General features: G+C 35.7%; 1 protein-coding gene across 9 annotated transcripts in view; it reads right to left on the reverse strand.

Moving 5' to 3' along the window:
• ANO10 (anoctamin 10) overlaps window positions 1-16,308 on the reverse strand; it is a 148,014-nt gene that overhangs the window by 103,878 nt on the left and 27,828 nt on the right. The window lies entirely within an intron of this gene.

Here is a 16,308-nt window from a genome sequence, read left to right on the forward strand (position 1 = left end):
TACTGTGGTCAATTAACGAACTTTCTTGTGATTATCAAATTCACAAAATGTGTTACTTTACACTTTTTCCTTCAATTATACTTCAGTTGATTTAAAGTAATCATAGTTAATATTCTAAAATAAATCAGTTTTACCAACAATATGGCAATTCACCAGGAAATAAAAACAACATCAGGCAGGGACTAGGCAAATCAGTACCTTTGTTTACGACGCGTGAATCCCTGAAGCAAGAAAACCAATTATTAGATAAAAATAGATCAGCACACAGCCAGGATGGCTTCAAGCTCACTCAGGGATTGAATGAGCACTGACACACATGCACAAACTACCACAGTGGTAGAAGGGGCTGTTAAAATTAGGAAAGTGTATATTTGGAATTTCTAACTCAAAATGGTTGCAAGTGCTTTCTGGTAGGCAGCAGGAAGCAGTAACACTGGGGAGAAAAAAAGCACACAAATGAGAAAATACTTTAAACAAAACAACGTTCCTTTGCATTCCCTCAAAGTGTCTCAGATACAGAAGAGGTCTTAAAAGAATGTTCAACATTCACTGTATTTCGCATCAAAAAGGCCTCTCCAGTGCAAATTAAAGGCAGTATTCTGTTACCTGTCTTCAAAAACAGAGCTGGCCCCAAAATGAAACCTAGATTCAAATGTGCACCACCCCAGAGATTCGAACTCTGAAATCATATTAATGGATTTCCAAAAGTCATAGGATCGAGATTTAGGGAATTAAAGGAGTGTCTGGAATCCTGGATCTGAAGGTGGGTTTGGACAGAGCTTTAATTTGGGAACATGTATTTACAACTGGCTAATAATTAACACACAAAAAAACCCAGAAAAATATCAATATATGTTAGAAACTAACACTCAAGTTCTGGCAAAACAATATGTTCATCAAGAGACAAGAATCTTGTAATATTAACTCAGTTCTGGAATTACTTTACACTTACAGTAAAATCTTGGCATTCTTATTTTCAGTATTAACTTTATTCTTATTATTGCTAATGTTTAAACTGTAAATGGTAACAATTAGTGACTACCGTACAGCATTACTTGCTTATGTAAATTACAGTGTATATTTCTGGAGAGATTTAGAAAATTAACAGATGTCTTTAAAATCATGGCTAATTTTTAACTGAGATGCAAATATGTTTTAATAATTCCCAACAGAAGTGCTCTGATCTAGTCCTTTCTTTTTGCTATCCATTTTACAGTTATGCACCTGATGTTCACTATCTATGAAAAGCTCGCAAGTATTGAAATGACTCATACACACATTTCATTTTGAACTTGCTGTATTTACTCCTCTCTCCCCAAATAGCTGAGGCTGACAACATGACAAGCTTTGTTTCTCTCTCCAGTTCACTCACTGAGCAAGGAACATTAACTCAGTATACAGCAGCATCAGAAATTGGTGCAAGAACGAAAAACTCAACTAAGCTGAATCTGAATCTTCTTGCGCTAGTATTTCTGCACACTGCAGTTGGTTTGGATTCTTCTCCAGTTGTTATATGTTTTCTCCTATGCCTTTTAGATGAGGCAGCTCTCCCCAAGAATTAACTCATAAGCAATTGTTGCATAAGCAATGGTGGCCAAATCTGTGGTATGCAAGGCAGCATCAGGACACAGCGATTTAGGATTTACATATTTTAGCTGATGCAACTAGTCACTAACTATCTCAGAATGCTGTGGGGCCCTAAAATACATAAGCATGTGTAACTAGCTAAGTCCAGCTTGCAATCAGTACCCAAACTGTCATTCATATGCATGGTCCTTCGTGTAAGAAATATCTATTCTTTCAATTTCCCCGAGCAAGACTGGACACTGGCTCTTTTAGGTCTCTCTATTTCAAAAAGAGATTTTGGAGTGCTTTGAGGAAGAATGTCCACTTTGTAATATATTGTGAGTAGTTAAGGTCAAACCTGTTTTTTTTCCCATCATGATATTTTTAACCAAAATGCTCAGAAACAGTTTACATTCTTCTACTTGGTATTTATGACTGTCTCTTCCGCTTTGAAATAAAATCACAGGCATTCTGATAAACATACTGAGAGGTTATCTAGCTACTGCAGCTTTTCTTAAAACCCTGCACATCCTCTGCCAAAGTGTAGCCATATAATATTCACTAAAGGGCTTATTTTGCTCCTGCTCTGTAGTTTTGCTTAAGTCACAGACAGCATGTCACCTCTAAATTCATTAGTCGTTTACTTGCATTTTCTCACGTATGATGTTTAAGTCTGGCTTTAATGACACTGCATTTCAATAGATAGTTTTGTTAGACATTCAAACTTTACTTTTTTGTTGAGGTAAAAGAAAAAGGATATGGAACTATTTGTTTCCTTAAAATAGATTTTAGTTGTCTAAAACAAGGTTTTAGACAGTATACCCAGCCCAGCACCCTGTACTCACGCATTTGTTTTTCCCCTTCCCTCTATAAATCTACTGCACCTCTTCCAAACCAGATCAGACTCCCTCCATGTGTAGGCATTGATATTAAATGCCTGAATATGTAATACATGTTTCTTGCTCTTCAAATTGAAAACACATCCCTTTTAAGCTATTTTAACTGCATTCTCAGACATACTTTCTCTTTACAAACCTACTGAAATATTAAGAAAATATTTAATACAATGAAAGTACTGTCATTCTTTTTGTCCAGAAAGCTAGTATCAAACAAAACTGTCAGGGATGGAGAATACTGTTCTTTGTCTCATATATTCATATTCGGTATGTTTTTGCTTAAAAGAAATACAGAATGAAACACATATATACAGTAAGAAAGTTAAAAATCTGTATTTTTACCATAGTAATTTGAGAATTCTCACTCTTAGAATACATTAAAAACATATGGATAATTCTCACTAAGTTAAGTCTAAGAAGTGGCATCACCAACAATAAGGCAGATTCTGAATAAGCTAGTTTTGTATCTCTCTGCTCCAGAGAGAATTCTGCAGCTGCTGCAGCAACAAGCAGAAGAGCCAGCCAAGAGACCAGACAAGAAGCCAAAGAAGAGGTCAAAGCTTGGGAGCCAGAACTTGGCATCTGGGTCTTACAGCTGTCAGGGACACTCTATGAGAGAAGTCACTGTTGTCTACAGTTTTTGCAAACACTTGGGATGACAGGAAGAGGGAAGGAAAAGAAAAAAATCTTTGTCTACAGCATTAAGAGCCAAGTTAGTGCTGAAAGGCAATACCTGCCACCATTTGTTTTGTCACAGCATTGCAATACCAAGATACCATGCCAAATGAGTAGAAAAAGCACTATATGCACAAATACACAGTTTTGTAACAGCCTGGAACATTAGACTTCCAAAGAGATGATTCCTTCTGGAAAAGGAGTATCAGTGAACAAGATAGAAATAAAAAACAGACAACCACTTTTTTTTATATATTTTTGCCTTTCAAAATTAAAAAAAAAAATCACCTTTTTAAGGTGATAATCTTTGCTGTCTTCTTACATCAAACTTCACCTTAACCTCTCCATCATTTACCAGCAGCAGCAATGATAAGAACCCCAGTATGTAATTTTAAACATGTCTACAGATCTGTGGCAAATATGAAATTACACTATCAACATTAAAGATTCTTGCTACACATTTTAGGAAAAGACTCAAATAAAACTTGCAGGACCTCTAAACAAAAGAACAGAATCAGACTAACATCTTCAGCAACAGAACAGAATCAGACCAACACCTCTAGCTTTAAAAAACCTTATTTGAAGCACATACGCATGCAAAAACTCCAAACTAGTAGCAATTTTCAGGAAAGCTGTCTCCACAGATTCTGTGCAGACAGGCCATGCAACTGCCAATCAATGTTTAAAAACAAGAGTGATGCTCTTGAAAAGTGCCAAAAGAGATTATATATACTGCCATTACAATTTAGGCTTTACAAATACGAAGGAGAGGAAACTTGCACTGGGATTCTCATCACCACTATGAATGAGGCACATTCCACACTAGGTAGATTCCCAAGGAAACGTGTCTTACATGTTAGTGGGGACTATAAAAATGAAGGAAAAACATCTATTTTTGATGGAAAGAGAAAGGAGGAAAGAGATACATTACAAAGATAACATAACTGATGTCAGAAGTGAGCTGCTCTCTCAAAGAGGCATTTTGAGCACAGCTCAAATACTAAAATTATTTTAGAACATAATTCGACAGAATAGTTTAAAATTTTATTTTCTCCCATCTTTTCTTACCCTTAACCAGCCTCTATGTCTAGTTGTAGGTTGAGGTACAATCTCTCATTGCATTTGCAGTGTTTAGAAGAACCAGTAATATCAGATTCCTAATTCATAATATTCTTAACTGAGCAGTCTGATATCCGTTTCTTCAGTGACAGTTTTCCTTTTTTTTTCTTGGACTGTACGAATCATCAGAAGGCTGTCTCAAGGTACTCTCAAAGACAATTTTCACTGCTATACAAATAAGCCCTCTAGTGGTAGAATAACATGAGAGCTATCTTACTTAGAGTTTCTATCCATCTCTCCAAGATAAAATTGTATTCTCGTAATATCTCCCAGAGAAAGTTTAGCCACCAGTGGCCTAACTGTAACCTCTTTTGAAAGCTATCCATTGAAGATGACAAGCTTACTTTATCTTAAGCCTCAGTATGTGGCTTAGTCATTACGTCAGGGGATAGAAACATAAGAAAAAACAAAGAATAGAACAGAACTATCAATTAAGGTATAAAACTGATTTAGTATAATGTCACAGAATTCTCCATATTTTAAGCATTTTTAAAAAGCCTGTTCACACATAGATAATACACTCTTTCAAGCATTAGCACTTGATATCTAAAACTTTTGATTACCGGAATCATAAATGAGTATTTGTGTTCTTTTTATCTTAAGCCACTGAATTTTCTTTCACTTACATATATTTATTCATTATTTTTAAACTCTAATCAGTGAACTGAAAACAGAAACACCACTAATTCTGGCCTACGTTGGTGGTAGTGATCTGCACTTCATTATTTCAAAATGTTGCCAACACATCAGAAATCTGATCTCAAATTTCTACTCAGCTTCAAATACTGCTGGACAACTGTCAAATATCCTAAATATTATGTTACCATTTCTTATCCTAAGAAAAGACTAGTATGTGACCTATTTTTAAAATGAAATAGCTACACTTCCGATTAATAAGTATGAGTAAAATCTTCCTATCCGCATGCTTGCTCTCTTCCTTCAATGCAGTAACGCAATAGATAGTTACTATATTAACAGTGGTCCAGATAGATTGTACACACAAAAATAAACAAAAGCTTTTTAAATCATAACAGCTTTTATCACAATTTGTTTTCATAGTTCAGTTGTTTTAAATTGGTACACATTTGCAAATACTCAGCAGTTCTAATGAAACAGAATACATGATGCTTGGACATGTCAGAGCCTTCACTGTATTCTTAAGGACTGATAGTACACAGGCAAGTGATGCAATACCTCACTAACTGTACTTTGGTGTATTTACAATCTCATATGCTGTTCTAATGAATGTGACAATGTGACAAAGGTCACTCATCACCTTCTACAAACCACTGCTTACCTGGGAACCCCTCAAACTTTCTTCCTGTTTTGAACAAAGGCCAGTGCAAAAAAACAATGTGGCACACTATCAGTTCACAGAAGAGATCCCTATTTTTTCTGAGATAAACCTTCAGCCTATTGGTTAGTATTTAAAGGAAGACTTCTTCAGAAATGAAAGTGCCACCAGAATTCTATCAACACTCAGGGTTTTCTTCAAATACAAAAACCAAACAATCAACTTTTTGGCCTATATTAACCTTTTCTGTGTGATCTTATACATCATGAGCATGTTTTTACACAGGCATGCCTTGATGCAACACTAATTGTTTCATACACAAAAAAGTGGCAGAGGATTAATAAAACATACTCTGTTATAATTTGTTAGACAGCTAGAAACCAATTATTAAAATCAATGTATACTTCAGAAATTCCTTGCAAAACCATTCACAAATGAAACTGTAGTAAGGAAATGCATGCAACCTCAAATGGGGGTTGAGAAGCAACAATAAAAGTAAACGTAACTACTCTAATAAGACTGGCAGTAATTGTGTCACTCTGACAACACTAGATTAAATTACCGAATAGGAAAGCACACACCTGATTGGAAAAGAAAAGCCCTTCAATAGTAATCATTAATAAGTGTCAAACTGGAAGGACCTATCCCACGGGGGCCTACAAAGATCTGTGCTACATCAGGCTCTTGTTCAGTGTTTTCAATAAAAACTTTGATGACTGAACAGAAAGCATGCTTAAGAACTGTGCAGATGACATCAAGCAAGGACAAATTCAGGTCTTCTGAAGAACAGTTTTAGAATGCTGTGATCCTGATAAACTAAAAAAATAGTCTCAATGAACAAGATGAGATTCAGTAAAAACAAACACAAAGAGGTGCACATTGAAAGGTGTGTAGCAGCAGCTCAGAAAAGAAATTCAGTGCAATGTTATTGCACAAAATGCAAATAACCTTTTAATGTGTCAAAAAGTATCAAAAATAACATAGGATGTACTTACACTTCTCTACTCAGCAGTGGTGAAGCCCATGCACCTGTATCTGGTTTCAGGTGTGATAATTAAAAAAAAAAAAGTAGAGACAATCCTGATGAGAATCAAAAAAAAAAAATTTGGAAGAGGTTGCTGGGGCGGGGGGGGGGGGGGGGGGGGGGGGGGGGGACCTGTGAGGAAAAGTTGAAAGATTTTAGTCCTTCTGGTCTAGAAAAAAAGACAGATACATCATAGCAGTCTGAAGATTATCATAAAGGAAACAGTGACCAATTATTTTTCTGTCAAGAAAAAAAAACAAGTAGTAGTCAGCTTAACTTGCACTAGAGAGATTTTGGTTAAAAGCTTTCTAACTACAAGAATAGAGAGTTCACGAGAAGGTTACTTTGGAAGCCCGAAAAACTCCAGCTTAGGAAACTTTAAAAAAAGGTGCAACACATACCTTCTATGGTTGGTCAAGATACATGTGATCCTGGTTCAGAGCAGGGAGAGAAAAGTTAGATAAACTAAACTGAAGGGCTGGGTCCACAACACACCCTGAACCTTAATTCCCCAATTAGCCAGACCGGGAGGGATGACAGAACATACAAAAGTGCCTCCATTTCCAAGGCACCCAGGTTTTCTCCTAGCAGAAAACACAGTATAGAGGCGCAGAGGGAAAACACCACACACTCAAGCCCCATCCTGACAAAGTCATTCTATGCGCGAGCTAGATACCCAAACAGTAGCTAGTCCTCTCAAGCTCTCCACAGTTTTGACACTGATTTTCCAGATGTAGCAATAATTCTGCAATATAAGGCACATCAGAATGGTACACGACACAGGGATAGTTTATAGCTGTAAATGAAAGGTGACAGTACACACAAATAATCTCCCTGATATGAATTTGAGTCTTGATTTTTTTTGCCAAAATCCAAGCTATCATATGTTGTAAACTGTATGCATATGCATAAGAATATGTTTGCACTAGCAGAACTGCACCAATATTATTGTACCAAGGCAAAATCTCTAGAGGATGCACTGATGGAAAATGACAAGACAAAAGGCTTCCTTTGTCTGAAATAGAGTCAGAACAGTTGTAAATTTTCTCCCAAACTTTAAAAAGAAGCCTCGATACAACTTTTCACATATTAGCCACAATTCCTTTGAGGGATCGGAAGAAGCACCCATCCCATTTTTTATGGCTTTTAGGATCATGCTCCTATCACTGTATCTCTGCAGCTCAGATGTCTTCAGAGGGAAGATGAGCAAAGCAAGAAGCAGCTGCAATTATTAATACAATGTGACACTGCAAAGGAAGCTAGATTCCCTCCCCCTTTTTTTTCCTTCAGTGTTTGTATTAGGCAATTCGAGCATAGCTTCCTAGCTAGAATTTGAAAAATACATCATACAGCCGGATGTATTCTTATGCTTCAGTTTCAGAAGACATTTCACAAAGTGCAACCTTTGACCCATTGCTGTACAAAGTATTCTTTTTTAACTGCATAATTACAGATCTCAGAGTTTAATCTACAAATTTTTATTGGGGGGGGGGGAGGGGAGGAAGGAAAGGGAGTGAAGTAAGCTGCCACTGCTGTTACTCACTCCACCAACAAAAACAGTTGGAGAGGGAGGCAGGGAGATGTGGAAAATGGACTGAAACACTCAGGAGATGTTGAACCTGTGATTTTAAATACTTAAACCAGAATAAAATTATTTTAATACTAAAACAGAACATCCACATGGGGAGGTATATCCATAACATTTATTCTTCAATTACTATTATGGTTAACTTCTCTGAGTAGTTAAGGCCTTAGTTTAACCTTCACAGCAACTGAAGTTGCCCAGAAAACTCAAGTATCTTGAAAGATTCATACAAAACCAAAAGCCAAAACAATAAAATGCTCTCTATATATTCATCAAATTCAGAACTTGGCATTTCAGCCACACTGATGCAAAGACCATGCAGCTGTCAAAGAACTGCAGTCAATATTACCTAACAAATCAGCAGATACATTGTGGGCTAAATTTGGCTTTCAAGATACACACTAGAATAATCTGATCTGGAAGTAATAGAAACGCAGATTTATCCATTTCTTAAGGCATACCCAAAGTTAGCTTTATGTGGCCATTAAAGGACCATGAATGTTTAGGGAAGACCAATTAAAGAACCTGTTAACATAATAGTGCCAGTGTCATTTTTCAATCTGCTGTTTCTATAAGGAGGAATATAGTCATGTACCATTCTCACTGCCTGCTGTGCTTTTGGCTCTTAAAATACAGTTTGCAGTCAGAATGTAAAAGCAATTTTAGTCTCCTCTAATCAGAGAGTGAACTACTGCAACAGAAGCAGAAGCACTTAGAGAAGCACTCTACAATCAAAATTGTGGATTCCTTATTCACACTTGATTATTTTTAAGGGGAATTTCTTATTCCACATTTAGGGAGTCAACCCTCAAATCCTACCTATACACACATTTTTAGTATGTTTTAAAAATGTAATCCACTTTTCCCAGATTTTGTTTAACTGGCATGAAAACCACTGGAAAGATGGTCACACCAATGCTCAGTCTATTTCTTGTTTGTTTCTGTAGTTCTTATAATTACATAGGAAATGAAGCAGAACAGCAATATGCAACCAGTGCTAGAACAGACTAATAGTTCCACCTTTCCAACATCCGATCCTTCAAGATGCATGGATCCAGTACTGCGTTAGAAACTGCTTGTGTCACCTTTTTTAAAAAAATGAAGCTTTTCAGAAGCTAGAAAGTACTTGAGTTCAACAACTATCTGCCAAACTGTAACTGTAAAAATTAAAAAATTTCTGTCAATAAACTACTTATTTCCATTCCACTGGATTCTAAACCAAGTTCCACTCAGAATAATTTTCAGTGGTTATCAGCTTCTGAAAGAGATACATGAAGATGCAAATAAATCCAAGTATTGGAGGCAATATGATAATATTTCAAGTTTAATAAAAGATAAATCAATAATAAGACATGAGGTATGTGTAATCCCTGTAACACAAACACAGACACACTCACTTTACATCTTATGACAAATCCTCTGACTAAAATTGACCTTGATCAAACATATTACAATTTATGAAATCTCAGCAGCTTCTAACGTTATCTGCTTTGCATTATCCACTGTAGAGATTCAGCCGATTATATGCATACATTGGAAATCTCCCATGACTTGTAATACCTTTAACAGTCCTTTTGAACAGAAAGTAGTGGCATACCATACTCCTTGCACACTGACACAGTTAATGAAAAATGCCTTTGAAAATTGCATATCACTCCATTAATTTCTTCTGATCAGAAGAGCGACATTCTGGACTGACACTTCCTACCAGGATAAGATTAAAAGTCTATGTAAAAATGAAGTAAATAGGCCCCACTTCTTTTGACATTTACTTTACACCATGGCTCATGACCATCTTCAGCCTGTATTTAATAAAACCTTTTCAGAGAGCCTCCAAGAAGAAGAAAACAAAAACAAAAAAAACTCTGAACTACAGCCTTTTAGTCCAGTACTGCATTTACTTGCACAATTTTTAAGTTCCAAAATCAGCTTTCAGTTAACTGTGTAAGGTGCTTCTCAGCACTTTTTTTTTTTTTTTTTTTAAGAGGGGCAGAAGGGAGAAAAAAAATATATATAGCAACTAAATTCATTTTTAAATAAGAGACTCTAGAACAGTTCCACTCCCAGTTTCCAACTAATTATTTTTACAATACTGAGCATGTGTATAACACAGCAACATGAATACAAAAGGTGATCCAGAAGTCTTAACACTCCAAAACTACAGAAAGTTAGACAGCATTGTAGGTAGAAAAAAAAAAAAACCCACCAACCACCACCACCAACAACAAAACTTCTGCAATTTTAAAACTGGAAAACACGTAACATGCAACAATACACATCATGGAGATTCCCTCTGAAGATAGGCATTTACATCTAATAGATAATACAAATAAAAAGGCTCCAACACAGGTATGACTAGCTTTCTCCTGCTATTTGGCGAAAGTTTTACTGATCTCCTATTCACCATTTCTTTTCCAACTGCAGCCAGAAAACCCTTCTTTTCTACCTTTGTTTTCCTGTATCTACTCAGAACTGCTAATTTTCACTCTGAGGATACAAACAATAAAGTAGATTCATCTTCAAACTCTACACAGTTAAAGAAAACATACCACCTTAAATTACACGTAACTTTAGAGACAGGGAGAGCACCACAAGAGATGAGAAGGCTGCCAGTAAGATAAATACAAAAAAAATGCTAGGGCAAATTGCATCACAGATGTACTGAAAGATGGTATCTGGATCCTATGGTTCTATGTATTCCCTAGTAAAAGCCAACATTCAGGCTTGCTACGGTAGCTTTGATTATCACAGTGGCGGGTGGAAAGGGAGAAAAGAAAAAAGAAAAAGAAGAAAGAAAAAAAAAAGCAGCCCAGTTCTATACAACACTGTAGTTTCCAAAGCTGAGGCAAGCTTTCACTGCTAACGACATCTAGACAGATCCTGAACAAAACCAACCCCCAATCCTCATGGTCAATACAGTCCATCATAATTTAAAACCCTCCAAAATTTGTAGAACATTTGAATAATTTCACTGAATAAGTTAATACATTATTTACAAAACAAAACAATTTAGTTCCATGAAATGCTAAACTATCCTTTGGAACTGTTTTGAAACCAGGAGGCCTTGAATGTTCACACTCCACCCTTCTAAAATTAAACCATCTTAATCAAGCAGAAGACAACCAATGAATAGGTATTAATTTGGCCTTTGTTTCACAGTTCAACTTTCAACTGCCAACCAGGAATCTGTACATCCTGATCAATGGTAGGTTCAGGCTTGAGCTGAAAATACTGTATTTATACACAACAGGAGACCTCTTTGTGGGCAATACTAACCAGAGTGGATTTTGAAGAGATCTAGCAGTCTAATGCTTACAAGTTCTTTAAAATGCCTTGTAATTGCCTCCAAAGATCGGTTCTCTTTTCATCTTCCTTTCTAAAGTTTTGTCAGTTTGGCAGCCTCACAAAATCCCAGAAGGGAAAGAAAAGTTATTCTTGTTCAGTCTCCTGCTATTTCTGTAGGTTGACTCTTCTGAAGCATTTACTAGCATAGTCAAGAAATACGCACTCATCTAGAAGACCTCCTAAGATACCTTCCTCATCCAGCCTTCCTGGTTTAAAAATACAGTAGTATCTACCAGATAATGTTATATGCAGGAGGAATGGCACAATCACAGAAAACACACCCACTTCTGCTAAGTACTGAAGGGACTCCCACATGAGTTCAGAGTGCTACTTTGATCCTTCTCAAAAATTCCAGTCTTCCAGCCAACTGGCATCCCATGTATTTGTAGCTTCCTGTTCCTACTGCTGCTTGGCTGACAGCAAAATAAGAGCACTCCCTTCTTGCTATCAGTCCTTCTTCTGAGAAGCCTAAGTTTTCTTTTCCAGTGAGAGTGCTTTCTGTTTTACTCATTTCTTGACCTCCACTATTATGTCACACCCACATGGGCAATGTCCAACTTAGAATTAAAAGTCCTTCTTATATAAAAAAGGCAACTGAGAGTAGAGAAAAATCCAGGTTAGGACCAACATGCTTGATGATTACTTACTAAGCTAAGATTAACATTAGTTGTTTATACTAAAAAATAATTCAAGTTCCTTTGAAAAAGTGGATATGCCATTACATAAATCAATGGTACACTTTCATGTGCAGCTCTGGCTTGTTCATTTCCAGTGAAGAGACACATCCTTAAAAAGGTTTACACCACAGATCATCAGATCCTAGGAAACAATTTTGAGGAGGCATGACTACATATTTGGCTACAGTTACACTCTTCTCTTTGTTGTTACTGGAAAAAGGATTCTGGCCTAGGTCACATGTGATCAAAAAATTCTGATAGAAAAAAAAAATTGTAAAGCTATGTCTTATACACCACAACTGACATTTACAAGCAAGATAAATTTATTTAAAGATACAATCACATTCTGAGCTGCGTCACCCTAAACAAGGAAGGAAAATTATTCTCAAAACACAATGCTCCAGTTGGGGTAGACACGGTAGGAAAATGTATGAAAACATTGCTGTTACTGAATTTGAAAAACTTAACGCGATACAGTGGCTTGCAGCTGTCATATAGATTATTGTGCACACCCCACATATTTAACAGGTTTCAGCATTTCTGCACAGTTCAAACAGCACAATTCATTCATCTATGTGAGCCTTTTTCAACTTCCAATATAGCAAATGGAGAAACTGAAAAAGGAAGAGTTTGAGCAAAGACCAGAAAATTAAGAGGAACAAGTTAAAATGACTAACAAATACTCAAGAACATGAACTACACTTGTAAGTTAGGAGAGTCTGTCAAATTGCCATTGGATTAGTTAAGAGGAGATATATGTTCACATGTATTTTCATTCCCACAATAGCAGAATACAAGGAAGTAGAATCAACATCTATAAACTTACTTAGATATTCGAATTCTTTAGTGTTTGCTTTCATTCTGAGAAGCTTTTGCCATTAATCTTTACTATTTAAAGTAACCAAAAAAATGACACTAAATTGTCATGAATATCTCAAAAGAAACACCAGATGCCAGTGAAAAAGATCCGCAATAAACCTTGAATTTGGAAATAAATACATGCCATGTTAGTGCAAGACCAGTATTATATTTTGTCATGTTTTGACCTTATTGATATGGTCCCAGGGATTTGCTTCAATGACAAACATTTTTAAATTTTAAATGGATAAATCCGTAAATTTTCTCCTGATCTGAAAGGTTAAACCTCTCACTGAGAGGAGGGAAAAAACCTGAGAACAATCTGTTCCCCTGTTACATAGAATACTAACATATCTACAACACTTCAGATCTTTACACTCAAATTAAACCTACAATTTTGAGAATCTTTTGCAAAGTACAGTGTGTATAAAATACACAGTAATTTTTGAGTTGATTTTTATTCTTCAAATGTTTTCAAAGAGTAAACTGACGAATCAGTACACTTTATTAAGTCTTTACACTGCAGTAACCTTTAGAAACTTCCACCAGGTGTTCTACAAACGCAATTGAGCATCTAGTAATAATTTTAACAGGTTTTCAACTTGAAATTAGAATATCAATAAACTATTCTTATGGCTGACAATAAGAATAAACTGAATTGCACTGGCCTACCTGCCTAGCATACAATATATAAATCAAATCACTATTTCGTACTATATTAAAAACGAAAACATACACTTTTTTATTTTTAAAAGAGGATTTTTAGATTTGATTTCTTAAGCATATTAAACTCTTTGCAGCTGAGAGAGATGTATTCACAAACAGTATGTTAACTGAAATCACCAGTGGCTTTGATTAAACGTTCTTAACATTCAGCATTAGTACTACCGCAAAATTATTTTACGTATGTAAACATCAATGAGCCACATAATTACACGATTTCTATAAACTGCATTTTTGGTTCATCTTTCTGCATTCTCCTATTTTTTGGCACATTAGCCAGGACCCATTTGTGCTTGCAAAGATATGCATTGTACTAGAATAAAATACCTGATGAATAACCTTACTAAGTATTTTTTCAAAAAAAGAATTGTAACACTGTCCCTAAGGGTTATAACTTACATGCAACATTTCAGAGAAAGAGCCTCATTTATAACTTTCTAATTAACATTTATCCATTATAGCTAAAGAGTGAAAGATTTTTTCCCTATACAGTTAGCTTCTTTCAGTCAAACCAAACTACTAGATACAACCTTCTAAAAATATTTAGTGACTGTTAAGTTTCAAGTAGGGTATCTGTCCCACCAGCTGAACATGTGAAAGCAATATGTAACCTACCAAAAAAAAAAAAAAAAATTCTTGCATTCCTTAACTTTTTCACACAGCCTACCAAACTGTTGTCAGTATAGCTTAACACACCATAAAATTCTCATCCCATCTGCAGCAGATATCCAAAAGTAAAATACAGTTCACCTATATCAATCATGTATTTCTGTGCAGAATCTCTACGAGATGATCTCAAATGCCTTTGTTTCAACACCCCAGGCCACCAACACACTCCCTATGAACAGAATGCTCTTCTACCTAGACACTGATGTATTTACAGGCACCAGGTTCATGCTAGAGGTTCAGTGTAACGTATTCTATTCATCAATTCCTTTTTTACTACTGAAATGAACAGCTTTAATCATTAATAAAGACAGTAAAGGTATATGGGAATACTGACAATATATAAGATTTGCACTCATCACCTAGTTTAGGGATCTTTCTCCCATAAGCATCATTTCATCTAGAGGATGTCAGTGGTGCTGAAGTCCCATTAGTTGAACCCAGCACAAACCCACAGCACTAACAAAAAGGGCAATTCTGTCTTCTGCACACAGTTGTTTCAGCCTTGCTCCCTTGGTGAACTGGTGAACTGGATCAGACAACTTCTCCCATATCATTTGACTAATCTGATTCATTATGCACCAGACAGAAGATAGTGGGAGTATAAGGGATAAAGTAGAAATGAATACTCAGGAAGCAGAGACAAAAATAGCCCCATATCTTTCACCTGGCATAAATACATGCTGCTGCTGAGACTGATAATAGGACCACAGCATCTAGTCCTCCTCCCTTCTTTCTGACTTTCCTAAGGAGTGTTTTAACCTGAAAAGATGTACAGCATGACTACCAATAAAAAATATTTCATTTCTGTAACTAAGAACATGTTTAATTGCCAACACAATGGAAACTGTCTTCAATAGAAGTGAAAATCATGCTTGTGTTCATTTTTAGAAATAATATTTATATATATTAAAAAAATATATAAAAAAGTACATATATAAAATTTGTTTCACTTGGGAAACTCTTCTGGACTCCAAAAACTCTATGCATTTCATAACTCGTGTCACAAACTTACTGCAAAATTGTATGTGCTATACTATTTTCTGACTCTCAAAAAAAAAAAAAAAATCCTAAAGCTGTGAAGTTGTTAAATACTGTAAGTTTTAAAATATACTGAAAGACTGTCCATCAGGCAACTGGGAAAGCTTTAACTTTCATACTTAACAGTTTTGGAATTGCTTATAACCCACAACATTCCAAAAATCACATGACTTACAATGCTGAAAAGTGCATCCCTAAATGGCATTACAAGATTTTTATGGGGTTTGTCATCTTTTCAGAAAATAAATAGCTTGTAACAACATAAAAGAGTAATAAATAGTTTGTAATAACATAAAACAATAACAAAATTAAAAAGAGCATATTTAAAAGATTGCCATGATACTTATTAAAACTATTCTTTAAAATAAAAAATCTTTTCTTTTTACTGAAGAGAAAAATAAGAGGAAACTTGACTTCTCTTTAAACAAATGGCTGTTTTCCCTCAGGAAACAGCACTTCCCCCTCTTTGCACTGTCTCATTCAGCATCAGCCTCCATCTGTCCCTTCATACAATGTGCTCATTTCTAGATTGGTGGTCTTCTCCAAGATTGCCTCTAGATATATAAGACAACATTCTTGTCTTTCCTCCCCTCAGTACTAATTTAGCTTTTCTCTTCAAATTTTCTTCTCTTCATTTATTCCTTTCTTTTTTCTCCCCCATTCCATAAGTTTTATAGATAATTTGTTTGAAATATGATACTAAAAAGGAATTCCCAGAGCTACCTAATCACCATGCTGCAAGCCCTATCCTCTAAAGGAGTGCATATAAGCAGGACTTAAATTTGGAGAGAAAAATATTGGTATTCTCCTATGGACTACCAAGAGCCAGAGGCCTACCC

This window comes from Dromaius novaehollandiae, chromosome 2 (assembly GCF_036370855.1).
Source record: "Dromaius novaehollandiae isolate bDroNov1 chromosome 2, bDroNov1.hap1, whole genome shotgun sequence".
In the NCBI taxonomy this organism is placed as follows: Eukaryota; Metazoa; Chordata; class Aves; order Casuariiformes; family Dromaiidae; genus Dromaius; species Dromaius novaehollandiae.